Source organism: Cynocephalus volans, chromosome 3, assembly GCF_027409185.1.
Source record: "Cynocephalus volans isolate mCynVol1 chromosome 3, mCynVol1.pri, whole genome shotgun sequence".
Taxonomy (NCBI): Eukaryota; Metazoa; Chordata; class Mammalia; order Dermoptera; family Cynocephalidae; genus Cynocephalus; species Cynocephalus volans.
The window spans coordinates 4,321,050-4,335,539 of record NC_084462.1 but is presented as its reverse complement, the minus strand read 5'-3'; positions in this window follow the sequence as shown (position 1 = coordinate 4,335,539).

The following is a 14,490-nucleotide window of genomic DNA, read 5'->3' as shown; positions in this document are numbered from 1 at the left end:
ACCATCTCATGAGACTCTTACCTTAACTCCTTATTATTTGTTTCTCACATCTTTGATTATCAAAGGGCGGCATTGGTTGTAACAGTTGTTTGGAATTGACCCTCATTATATTGTTATTCCTTTCTCATCACAGTGGTTTTAATGGTTAATGAGCTCTGTCACGGTTTGGCAAGAAACCTTTGCAGAGTTTACTGGTCCAATCTCTATTCATTCCCTTGGAATAAACTGTTAATTTTTTCAATGTACTTCCTTGATCCTTCCTAAAAATAATTCTTCAATTCCCATACCTAGTGCTTCCCTTGTGTTTACCGATGGTTCCAGCTGCAATTAGTCTTGTTGGGCCTTCCCACCTAACAGTTTCGAATCTATATCAAGTCACTCTGAGACCTACTATAAACCTTAATAAAAAACAAAAGACATGTTCGTGTCATAAAAACAGATAAAACTTAATGTTTGCCAGTGACTGAAAGAACTTTTAATTGGACAAACTAAAGTAAAAGAAGTTAATATTTCTTTACAATGTTGGATTTGTTTAAATATGCTTTCTTTCCTTAACTGTATATGCTTCTCTTCTTCACCAGGGACTCTGAGGCTTTGTGAGAAACACAGCCCTGGTGCCAACCAGACCTTCTTTTGGGTTCCGCTGCTTTTCTCTTGAAACCCCCAAAGTCTATAGCCTTATCTCTGTTTACTCCCTGGCTCAACCTTAAACTCAGTTATGCACTTAGAAACAAACAAACAAACAAACAAAAACTAAACTAAAATCAATCTGTTTTGATACCTTTATTTTTGTAAAACAAGGTGAGACCTCATTGATAAATTTTTACATTTTTTAATAAAGGGAAACAATTTATATCTAACTGCCCTTTTATGCTAGTAAGTTCTCTATTTTATCTGTCTATTTATGTCTACATATATGTGTACATAAGTGCATGTTATGTCTATATGTTCATGTCTATATGTGTGTTTGTATTGTCTGCATGGTACCATGTTGGCTTATAATTAATGCACACTAATTAAATAAATAAGTATACTTTTCAAGTTCACATGACTTTAATTTTCCAAATTTGTTGATACAATAGATATGTTTTCAAAATTTAATTTAAACCTTCTGCCTAAATTTACCTTTGGATCAACACATTTGTAATATGTTTGGTATTTATTTAACTTTTGTTTAAGGGCTTAAACCTATAAGAGAACTGTCTGCTGGGATTCTCCCAAAGCCCTGCACATAACTTGTTGTTCGCTTGTGTTTGGTTTACTAATCAAACAGGATTATATATGTCTTTGCTACAGGTTTTTAAATTATAAACCCAACCTATAACAAAATGTTTTGTCTTAACTGTAAAACATTGATTTATAACTTTTGCCTTTTCTTTTAATTAAATAAATAAATAAGAGGGATATGTGGAGGATGGATCTATAATTCCTGTTTCCATACTCACATCCAAGGAAAATTGGCAAATGAGATAGAAGCACCTTCAGAAGGACTCCAACATCATCCAAGAACTCATATGCTGATTGTAATGATGTATGGGTTGGATGGGATAAAAAATAAAAGAGCTGGTGCTCAAAGAGACCCCCCAGGGCTCTCCTCCTGTGTGGATCAACAGGGACAGCCTTTTGTCAAATACCCCCAATGGCTGGAATGTTATTATCCCACTCCTGTATTGCACCACCCTGTTTGGTTTTCTTAGGATAACGAGATGTTATGGGACTGGTCTCATCGTCACCTAGAATCCCAGTTGCTGTCTGACTGTGTGGTGACTGGGCACTGGGTGACTAGTATATGGTATACAACTCAGGGTATAGCCTATCCAGATTTGTGGAGATTGCTTGCTTCATTGAGTGTTGTTACTGTAATTATCATAGACCAAGTTCAAAAACTTGTGGTTTCCTATGGTCTACGCTCCTGTGTAGCTCCTCCCAATGTGCTGCTTTTGGGAAATTTTGAAAAAACACTCCATGATAATGGTTGTACTATCTCCTATAATCAATGTATTTTAACATCCTGTATCTCTTCCAGTATTGGGAATAAACACAAAGAAAGGAGATTGATGGTTTTTAACAACTGTTTCAATTGCATCCTTTGTACACTGTACAGCAGATATTGTATTTGTTAATAGTGTTTATAATTGCTTCTGTATTTGCTTTTTTGGGCTTTTCAGTCTGCCTCCATTGTAGCAACCAACAATTGTAGAAACTGTATTATGGCTTTAGATGGGAGGTCCCACGGTCTTAATCATCCAAAATACAGAAGGGAGAAATGTGAGGTACTAAATAGCAAGCTGACAAAGTCTTTGCTATTCAAGGGAAGTCAGCCAGGCTGGCATACCTTTTGGCTACTTCCCCCTTCTCCTTGTGGTCTGAACTTTGATTGATCCCAAGACCCTGGAGGCTTTGTAAATGAGAAAGTTATGTTCTTATTTTGTTCATAAGTAGTTAACTAGGAATCCTCAAGTGCTGTGGCAGGTGAAAATTTTGTATAAATATCTTGGTACCAGACATAACTGATTTAATCAGTACAATTTGTTATTTTCACTGGCTTATAAAAAGGAACGTAAAATAAGTTAGGATGCCTTACAAGTCAGCATCCTGAAAGGTCCTCCTGATCCCATAAAGCATGTCTCTTCATTTCCCACCATCTCCCTTCAAAGTACCGGTCAGTGACAGTCCACCAAGAGTCACTACATTAGAACATATGACTTCGGTCACACAGAAAATTCCAAGACATTTAGGAGCTCTATGTCAGAAACCAGGGCTAAAGACCAAATATTAGAACAAAAGATTCACCTAGCATTGCTGTCTACAAGCATTTTAGGAACTGTGAGTCAGGAATTAGGGGCAGAGACCAAATACAGTCATGCTTTGCTTAACTATGGGGATATATACTGAGTTCTGAAAAATGCATCATTAGGTGATTTCATTGTCATGTGAACATCATAGAGTATACTTACACAAACGTAGATGGTACAATCTACTACATACCTAGGCTGTATGGTGTAGCCTATTGCTGCTAGACTACAAACCTGTACAGCATGTTACTGTACGGAATACTGTAGGCAATTGTAACACAATGGTAAGTATTTGTGTATCTAAACATATCTATAGAAAAGGTATAGAGGGAGTATGTTATTAAAGTATGGTACACCTGTATAGGGCACTGTGACATTACGAAATTTATATATGGGTTTTTGCCCCAGTTCCTGGCTCATGCTTTCTCTGATCTTTTTCTGCCTTCCTTTTACAGTCTCATTTTTCTCCCTGAGGAAGGAAATTCTCTGACCTACCTTAGCTGATTGTAGGTCATAAGATTCCCATTTCAACACGAGCCCTGCTCCATGTGCAGGAAGAAGGAATGCTGCACAGATAGGTCAAGAAGAGCCTGAACAAACAGACCTTGCTGGGTTTCCCCACCCAGTCTGTTAGTGTTAGATCATGCCCTTTTTGTCCAATCACATTTCTACATAGTTCTTCATGCTTCAGTTGTGCCTATGTAATGAAACCTCCATAAATATCCAAGAGACCTATATTCCAAGACATTCTGGACAGTTGAATTCATCCATGTGCTGGGAGGTGGATGAATTCACACTCCAACTTCATGGGAATGAAATCTCCTGTGCTTGGGACCCTTCCAGACCTCATCCTATATATCTCTTCATCTAGCTGTTTCCTTGTACCCTTTAAAATATCCTTTGTAATAAACTGGTAAACATAACATGTTTCCCTGAGTTCTGTAAGTTGCTTTAGCAAAGTAACCAAACCCAAAGAAGGGGTTGTAGGAACCCTGGTTTATAGCTGGTTGGTCAGAAGTTCCAGAGGCCTGAGCTTGTGAGTGGCATCTGGAGTAGGGGACAGTCTTGGGGACTAAACAGCCAACCTGTGGGATCTGATGGTATCTCCATGTAGATAGCATTGGAGTTAAATTGGAGGACATCCAGTTGGTGTCTGCTGAAGAACTGCTGACTTGCTTGCTAGTGGGGAGACATCCCCACACATTTGGTCACAGAAGTCAAAGTTTGTCTTTTGTGTTGATTGTTGTTGAGTAAGGGTGTAGAGGAAAGACAGTGTATGTTTTTCCCACACCAATACAGGCACTTACCATGAATGGACCTTGTAGGACTGGAAGTTGCTCTGAGGAAGTCAGTGAGTAGTGAGTGAATGTGAAGTTGTAGGACATTACTGTATATTATTGAAGACTATATAAACACTGTGCACTTAGGCTACATGAAATTAAAAAAAATAATCATGGTATGACAGATGTCACTAGGTAATAGAAATTTTTTAGTGCCATTATGATTTTTGGGGACCACATTCATATAGGCAGTCTGCTGATGTGCCATATAAAAAAGTTTTGGTCAAAGAGAGACCACATATACAACAGTGGGACCATAATGATTATAATGGTTTATACCATAGAGCCTAGGTGTGTGGTAGGCTATACAATCTAAGTTTGTGTAAGTACACTCTGTGATGTTCACATAATGATGAAATTGCCTAATGATGCATTTCTCAGAACGGAACACTATTATTAAGGGACACATATTACTCTTAAATGAATTCAGAGAAATTATATATATGTGTCAATATATAAATGCAGATGTATAATTTATAATAGATAACATAAATGAATATATATTCACACACATATGTAATTTTTTTCTGAACCCATTTGAGTGTAAGTTGTGGACATCATGCCCCTTTCCGATAAATACTGTAGTCTGTTTTTCCTTAGAAAAAGGGCATTCACTTAAACACAATAAATTATCAAAATCAGGCCCCAAAATGTACTTTATGGTTCTTCCCCCCCCCCTCTGGCCCTGGATCAAATCCAGGTATACACGTGGGATTTAGTATTTGTGTCTCTTTAGTTCACTTTAACTCATAATATTTTCTTTTCTTTGTTGGCTGATTTCTTTCTCCTGAATTCAAATATATTTGTATTTGAATTATATCTGTATTCTGTGTTAGAAATCTTTGCCTGCACTCTCATTCATAAATAAATTCTTTGTTTTCTTCTAAAGCTCTTTGGTTTTAATTTTTATAGTTAGGACTATGGTCTGTCTCAAATTAAATTTTTGTATGTGCTGTAATGCAGGTGTCAGGGTTCATTTTCTTCCATATGTAAATCCAGTAGTCCCAGCATTATTTGTTCAAAAGGCTTTCCTTTTTGGATTGCTTTTGTTCCTTTGTCCAAAAATCTAATGATTTCAAAAATGTAGATCTATTCCTGGCCTGTTCTACTGATCTATTTATTTGTTGACCCTGAGGTCAGTTCCAAACATTCTTGATTACCATAGCTTTTTGGTAAGTCTTGAAGTCAGATATTTAAGAACAACAACAGGTTCTTTTTTTCAGTATTGATTGAAGAAGTTCCTCTTTTATTCTAGTTTTCCCCCTAATTTTCTCCTTTTTTTTTTTTATCATGGATGGGTGTTGGAACTTGTCAAAAAATTTTTAGCATCTGTTGAAATATAAGTTTTCTTCATTCTGTCATGATGAATTGCATTGATTTTCAAATGTTAAGCCAACTGTATAATCGTGGGACAAACCTCACTGCTCATTCTCTTTATATATCTTTATTACACATTTATGGTTTCAAGGGTTCAGTAGCCACTTCATGGCTATGAAGGCCAGTGATTACCATTTTGGACAGCACAGATAAAGGAAATATTTATCAGTGGACAGCACTTCTCTACAGTGATCTATGTCTAAGAAGCAAAGTTGATTATGTTACTCCCTCATATGTAAAACCCTTCCTGGATCAACCATAGCAATAGTACATATACATTCTTGGTCAGCCTCAGTATGCTTCTTCATGTCCTTTTCTTAATATCTTAGCATACCCTTGTATCCTCTCTTGTCATCCTATTTTCAGTTTTGAATGCTCATGTTTTCATTGTGCCATCTTTCATGTTACTTCTTTCTGGAATGCATGCCACCTCTCCCCATGCAACTCATGGGAAAACATAAAATTAATCTTGTAAGAATTATTTCCATATTTACCTCTGTGAAGCTTACCCTTTATGAGTTTTTCCCTTCTCATTGGTGTGCACATGGTATATACTTTTTTTTTTCTTTTGGCCTATAATTCTTATTTGTCCTGTATAACTATATTATACTTTCTCATGTTCTTTTATTTCTTTCTTCACAAGTTAGAATGCTCCTTCAGGATAGGAAGGAGTTATTTATAAAGGAATGCCTGATGTAGTGTTTAACACATAGGTGGATGCACATAGATCATAGAGGGTTTCTAGATTAAAGGATATAAGGATGTTCAGTTTCTCTTTTGTGAATGAACATGTGAGTCAGTGAATGATTGAATGGAAGCACAAAGACAGGATATTTTAAATAAAAATGTTTCTTTACCTACAAAATATTATACAAAATTAGTTACATGGAAGGCAGACAAATGACTTACCATGGGAAAATTATTATAAGAAATTTTCATTTATCTTCATAATATTAACCAATGATAATCATTTAGTAGGATTCATTAACAGTAATGTTCTATTGCAATGCCCAGTGTCATTCAAAGATGTGGCTGTGGGCTTCACCTGGGTGGAGTGGCAGCTACTGGACCCTATTCAGAAAAACCTGTACCAAGATGTGATGTTAGAAAATTATAGCAACCTAGTATCAGTGGGTAAGCAGAGCTTCCCTGGGTAATGTAGGCAATCAATTGCCTTTCCTGTCTCAGTGATAAAAGGGGTGAGGCCTCACAAGTGCTTTACTTTGTGTAGACTTAAGTTTTATATATCATAGATACTTAGTACTTTTCTCTCCTCTGACAGAGTGTTTTTCTCTTGGCTCCAAAGTAAAATGCCTCTACTTGGCCAAGATGCAAATTATTTAGCCCTTTAAATGTAATCTTGTGCCATTTTTCATACACCTCATAGCCCAAGTGTTTGGATACATGGGTCCTCTATAATTTTCCTTTGATACGGTATCAAGTTGCCAAAGCAGCTGCATTGTTCCAGTTGGAGCAAGGAAAACCAGGAATAATAGAGGAAGAAATCCACAGTCAGATTTATTCAGGTGAGTGAAAAACCAGCCCTGTGAGAGAAATAGAAGTAATATCCCAGCTGGTCAGAAACAAGGAGGCACCTCTGAAATGTTCTTTGGAGAAATTTCTTGAAGTTCTTAAGCTCTGACTGTGAGTCAGAACAGCTCCCCACGTACCTTAATATTGCCTCAACTTTTTAATCTTTCCTCATTAGAACTCTTTTGCTTGGCTTTTGATATAATACACTTTCTTCTTTTATGTACTCTGATCAGATCTGTATCTGGTTCATCTTGGAACTTGCTTTGCTGGTTACTCTTTCTCCCTGGAATCCTCACTTACCTACTTTCTCCTTGTCTCCATCCCCCTAATCCTGGTCATAGCTTTCTTGTACACTCAAGCATTTGTAAATTTTTCTATCTTCTCATTTTGCATATCTTCCATACCTCTTGTTATTTCTTCCACTTTTTTCTCCTTTTACTTATAAATGTCTCATACTTTTGTCCTCTGCTCAGTCTCACTTCCTCTTTTCTCTTTGTCCTTTGGTATGAGATTCTACTTCTTCTATTACATGATCATAGTAGATTCATTGTCCTTTTTCTAGAAGTTGCCTGGTAAGTAAATGATCATACAGACTGGCACCAAGGAAACCAAAGCAGTCTTGAAACTATGGATACTTATGACAAATACAATACATTTGAAAAAACAGAACCTTACCTGAACTCAAATCTTGATGGCCCTTTAGCACAGTGATACCATACATTTCACACCCTTGGGAAACATATGAAACATAATCTAAAGTATATTATTCAGAATAGAAGTTATGCAAGAAATGAAGTTGAGGTTAATGGATATGACAAATTTTTCTTTATGTTAAGCATGAGAAAATTTATACTGGAGTACAATAGAGTAAATATAATGAATGTGTAAAGGCTTTCAGCAATAAGTCACAGTTTATTAAACACTGGAAAACTCAAACAGGAGAGAAACAGTATGACTGCTTTGACTGTAGAAAAGCCTTTTCCCAGAATTCAGAACTCATTAAACATCAAAGAACACACACAAGATAGAAACCCTGTGGAGGCAGTAGATGTCAGAAAGCCTTCAGCCGGATGTCCCATCTCATTTTACACCAGAGAATCCATACAGGACAGAAGACTAATGAGTATAATAATTGTGGGAAAGCCTTTACTGATAAATCATGCCTTAATAAACATCAAACAACTCACACAGGAGAGAAATGTTTTACATCAAAGAACTCATTCAGGAGAGAAACCCTACAGTTGCAGTGAATGTCAGAAAAGCTTTAGCAATAACACACAGCTCATCATTCATCAAAGAGTTCACATGGGATAGAAACTCTATGGTTGCAATGAATGTGCAAAAATATCCCCCCTTAAGTTTAGCCTCATTTTATATCAAAAAACTCATAAAGGAGAAAAGTCATATGGGTGCAATGAATGTGGGAAAGCCTTCATTCAGAGATCTGAGATCATTAGGCATCAAGGAACTTACAGCAGAGAATCCTTATCATTGCAATGAATGTGGAAAAGGCCTTAGTATAAAGTGACTTCTCAATACCCACTGGAGAACGCATATAGGAGAGAAACCCTATGGATGTAACGAATATGGGAAAATGTTCTCCATCAAGGTTAGTCTCATCTTACACCAAAGAACTCATACAGGTGAGAAACCCTATGAGTGCAGTCAGTGTAAGTAAGTGTTTACCCAGAAGTCACACCTGACTTTTCATCAGAGGTCTCACACAGGAGAGAAGCATCATGAATGTGGTGAATGCCACAAAGCCTTCAGCTGGAATTCCTATATCTTTATCCATCAGAGAATTCACTCAAGAGAAAAACCTTAAGAATGTTTCAAACATAGGAAACTTTCATAAATTTAGCCTCATTATTCATCAGAGAATCCATACAGGAGAGAAACCCTATGGATGCAGTGAATGTGGGAAAACCTTTCCCGTCAAGTTTAGCCTTGCTGTACATCAGAAACACGTACAGGAGAGAAGACTCATGAACGCAATGAATGTCAGAAATCTTTTGCCCAGAAGTCACACCTTATTATTCAGCAAATAACTCATACAGGTGAGAAACGTTATGGGTGTAGTGAGTGTTTGAAAACTTTCTCCTACAAATTCAGCCTCCTTCTACAACAGAAAGCTCATAGAGGAGAGAAATCATGAATGAATTGGATATCAAAAAGTTGTCATTGAGAGGCTATAGGTCATTATACCAGAACTTACACACGAGTGAAACCTCAGGACTGCCACAAATATGGACAAGCTTTTTTTTTCAAAGTTACATGTCATTTCCCATCAGGGAATAGTGCCGGGTAGAATGCCAGTCAGGAGGTAATACCTTTTGCAATAAATGTCAATTGAAAGGCCAGAGAGAACAAACAGGAAGGAGCATCTACATGTGAATTGAATGTGGAGATGCTGTTGGCACAAAATTCATCTACATTTGGTTTCAGAAAATTAACACTGAGCAATAAATTCTATACTTTAATGAATCTGGGGAATTATGCTTTCATGCATATCATTTTATGGGGGAAGTTATTTTTCTGCTGTTCTGATATAATAGGAAACATTACAGAAGGTATTCAATATGTAAATAAATACGCTTGTCAGAAAACAGAAAAAAGTGTGTAAGCATTTTGTGCCTAGGTTTATTATAAAAACAATTGTTCATATTTGGGAATTGTATGTTAGCATAACAATGTGAATATGTAGTACCTATGCATAAATGTACATTGAAAACTTCACTTAGAATATCTGCATTGAATCTTCAGATTATTAGAACACTACATAATAATTATAAATAATTATAATCAATAATTATAATTTAAATTACATAAATTATAATTGAACCACAATTCTCCTTGTTTTGGTAAGGAATCTTGATATAATAATCTATTATCTTTTTCTCCTACTGTCTTCTGGTATTTGTAAATGGGTCTAGAAGATTTTGAGCCTCTCTTTAGTAAAACTTTATTTCATCAGTTCTAAAATGGACATTTTTTCCACATATTACCAATGCTGAAATTAAAATGTGGCATACAATTGATGGCTTCACATATTTTAATGGAGGATTTAGTACATGAAATAGTGGTGCATCGTACAACCAAAGTTGTCTTAGGTTGAATGAGATACAAGTCATCATCTTTATAAAGGATTTTTTTCTTCTTAACCAACCAGATATTTGAGAGCTGAAGAAGATGACTATTCACAGGTTTTATGTCCCAACTGAATTCTAAGTAGTTTGAGAGATAATCCCTGAAATCTGATAGATGGAAATTAAATGTGAGCTGATGTCCTGGTGTTTATTGCTTGATTGGATGATGTGGCTTTATCCCATGGCCAAGTAAAATACGTTTCTACATCCTCGATAGTCACAAAGTATGCAAGATATGCTTCTCTTTGAGAAAACAGAAGCCAAACATTAGAGATGTTTGTTTGTTGTGGCAGCGGGCTGCTACAGGGATCTGGACCCTTGACCTTGGTGTTATAACACCACACTCTAACCAGCCGAGCTAACTGGCCAGCCCTAGAGATGTTTTTATCAATCCCTTTCTAGAATGAAGGAGGAAAGTCACCTAATTTTTTTTCTTAAATGGGGAATAAATTCTGAGATACATTGAGCATCATTTTAATTTTACAAAAATAGGTTTCCTTTTCAAGCACAATGTTTTACATTAAAATAGGTGACTGAAATTATAGTGCTTACCCAGGAAAAGATGTTGAAGACTCATGAGATTTCGCACGTTACACTTACATAACACTCCAAATAAAGACAAAAGCTACAATATAGCGTGAGGGGGTAAAAAAACAAAAAAGAATAACAAAAGATAGGTAAACATCAAGGTGTTTTGAGACATACGGATACAGATTCCAAGGATCTTTTTTAATCATATAGGGAGTTGTCTCCAGGTCACGATCCACCAAATATATGTGAGGTATCTCAGTTTCGGGGAACAAAGGCACAAATTTACTGAAAGGTCTTTTATATCCACTGGTCACATAATCGAAACTAAGCTTTGTACACAGGTGTAGATCATCTATCTATTTTCAAAAGGTAACATGTAGACAAGCTGGTATATGCACCTTGAGGGTAGTTATGGTATTTAAACTACACGTCATAAAATCACTAGCTAGTATATTTTATTCTTATCTTGATCAAGCATCACTATATTAGTCTGTTTTGTGTTGTTATAACAGAATGCCTGAGACTGAGTAATTTATAAAGAACCGAGGTTTATCTGCTTATGATTCTGGGACAGCTTTATCTGACATGGGACTCAGGCTGCTTCTACTCATGGTGGAGAGCAACAAGGGAGCTGGTGGGTACAAGCAGATCACATTGTTATGGAAAAAGTAACCAAGGAAACACAGACACTCAGAGAGATGGAGAAGTCAGATGATTTATTATGCTAGTGGTCCCAGGTGAATTTTTGTCCAAATTCCTGGGCCATGAATGCAAGGAAAGCTCCAATTATATACCCTTCTTCAGCAAGCAGGTAAGCCTTTTTACTGGCTCTGTCTGTATCCAGGCAGGGTCACCCAAATTGGGGGCTTCACAGTGTGGGCAAGGGGCTTCATCTAACTGGGTTAAAACAGCAGGAAATGTGGTTAAAGGGCTTTCTGCAACCCAGCTTGTCACCTTCTCACATATACAGGCCAAGCTGACAGGTTTTACCTGCAGACTCACTGAAGAGCTTCTCACACACACAGGCCAAGATGACAGGCCCTAACCAGAGTCACAGATGCTAGAGAGACAATTAACTATTAACCCTTAACACACTCTTAGGAGTCCCTTACAAACAAACACATTCCAGCTGCAAAATTTAAAAAAGGAGAGGTAGAAAATTTACATTTTGGGGTCCATGTCAACATGGTGAGAGGAAGCAAGAGAGAGAGGGGTGGTACCAGTCTTTTAAGCAACCAGCTCTCATGGGAACTAATAGAGCAAGAAATCCCTCACTACTGTTCCATTACTTTCCCACCTAGTTAGAGCACTAATCCATTCATGAGGGATCTGCCCTGGTGCCTCAAACTGCAACACTGTGGATCAGATTTTTATCAGTTCTGGGAGGAAAATACATCCCAACTCCATCAGTCACTACCATGGTTCCAGGTGTTTATTAGAGCTACCACAGACCAGCTACAAGTTAACCATATCCCTATGCTAGAACCATGTCTACAGCAATGTTTTTATTTCATTCACCATCTTTTTGGATGTTGATTAATTGCATAAGAGTGATTTTCTGAACCAGAGGAAAAAAATTTCAAAACCTGAATACGTCCTGTAAAATTTTTCTAATAAGGAGAATGAATCTTTTTTTCAATTATGGAGTCATATCAGAAATTTGCAGGCTTTTTTTTCTTTTATAGATACCTTCAGTATCTGCTGAAGAAAACCTGTGTACATGTGTATAGCCACAGGATACAGTTGCTCAACTGTCTCCCCTCAGTGTCTTCCTCCTTGCAGTAGTCTCTTTCAGCAGCCAGATATTATTGTTTAGGCCATTGTTATTGAAAAGTGGGTTCATTGATTTTCTGTAACAGAATAACCTAGGGAGCTTTTCTGAAATATAGATTAGCAGACTATGCACCAGCTTATGTATAGGATAGTGCTTCTCAAACTTGTCTAGATGTTGGAATTGCCTGGAGAGATATATAAAAACATGGTGTGCAGCCTGGACATTTGGACTTTTTAAAAAGCTCATCTGGCATATTACTCCTTTCCTGTTGCTTATAACAAAATACCTGGAACTGGGCACTTTGTAAAAAAAAAACGTTTATTGCTTATAGTTTCAGAGGCAGTGAAGTCCAAAGTCCAGGGGAAAGGAAACACATCTGATGAGGGTCTTCTTTCACTTTACAGCAGTGCAGAGGTATCACATGGCAGAGAATGGTGGAGCAGAAAGAGAGAGCTTCTCATGTGCTCTCCTTTTAAAGCCCTCAGAACCACGCCCCTGACCACCATTATTAATCCATTCACTACAGCATGGTCCTACAATCTAATCATCTCTTCAAGCCCCACCTCTCAATTACCATAATAGGACTTCCCACCCTCTTAACACTGTCCCAGGGGAGACCAATCCTCCAAAACATTAAATTTTGAAGGGACACAATTCGATCCACTTTACCTGGTAATTCTAATATATATGCAGGCTATTTGGGACCCCCTTGATTATTAGCAGAGAAATACAACTTTCTGCTCTTGGCAGAGCTGAAATAAGAGCTAACAATCCAAGGGACACTTGACAGACTTTCTACTCCAAATCCAGGAGACAGCAGTCTTGTACATGGGGAAGGTTTGAGAATCTTGGGGGTGTGAGGGGCAACAATGAAAGCTAAAATAGAATATGTTAGAAAAACAAGTACTACTCTTCTACTGTCAGCATTTCCAAAGGATTTATCCAGGAATGACTGAGAGCTCTCCATTTTCCTGAATGCGAATCCCAAGAAGTTGACTCGGGTGCTGTTCTTTTGAAGACAAAGATTGTTGTTGACCAGTACCTGATGGGAGATGGTGAGGAATGAAGAGAGACATACTTGTGGGATAAGGAGGGCTACACAGGCTGATGACCTGTAAGCCATCCTTGTTTATTTTAGCTTCCTTGTTATAAGGCAGTAAAAATAACAAATGGTAATGATTAAGTCATTTATGTCTGATACAAAGCTATTTATAGAACATTTACCACTGTCATGGCACTTGAGGGTTCATGACTAACTGCTTTTCAGCAAAATAAAGCATAAGTTCCTCATTTACAAAGCTGCCAGGGTCCCAGGTTTAATCAAAGGCCAGACCTCAAGGGGAAGGGGAAAGGGAAGCAAGCAAAACAGGAAGCCAGCCTTTCTGGCCTTTTCCCTAGAAGAGCAAGGACTCTGTCAGCTTGCTATTCAATATCCTACATTTTACTCTTCTGTATTTTGAATGATGAAGACCCCAGGACCTCCCATCTGAAGCCTCAAGTGGTGGGTGATAGTATGGAGTCATTGCAAATGGTGGTTTCTACAGTGGAGGCAGCCTTAAAGACACTAAAGGGCAAATACAGAGGCAATTATAAAAGCTACTAACAGGTATAACATTTGTTCTACCATATTCAAAGGATTCAGCTGAGACAATTTATTGAACAATGTCTTTGTAAGTTCCTCAGGAGCCAAAATATTTAACTAAGTGTTTTGAATGTTTAAAATGTCTTGATGTAAAATGTCCAAATTTACATTAAAATTTTTTGAATGCCAGTCCCCCAGCAGATGTTGATATATTTTTTTCCCATCCAATCCATACATCATGATAGTCTGCATATGAATTCCTTGACGCGGATGGAGTCCTTTTGAAGATGCTTCTATCGCATGTGCCAATTTTTCTTGGATGTGAGTATGAAAGCAACCAGACCTAGGCTTAGTGGTAAAACAAATAAATAAAGCAGAAAAGAGAGCAGAGTAATTAACAAACCTATGAAGG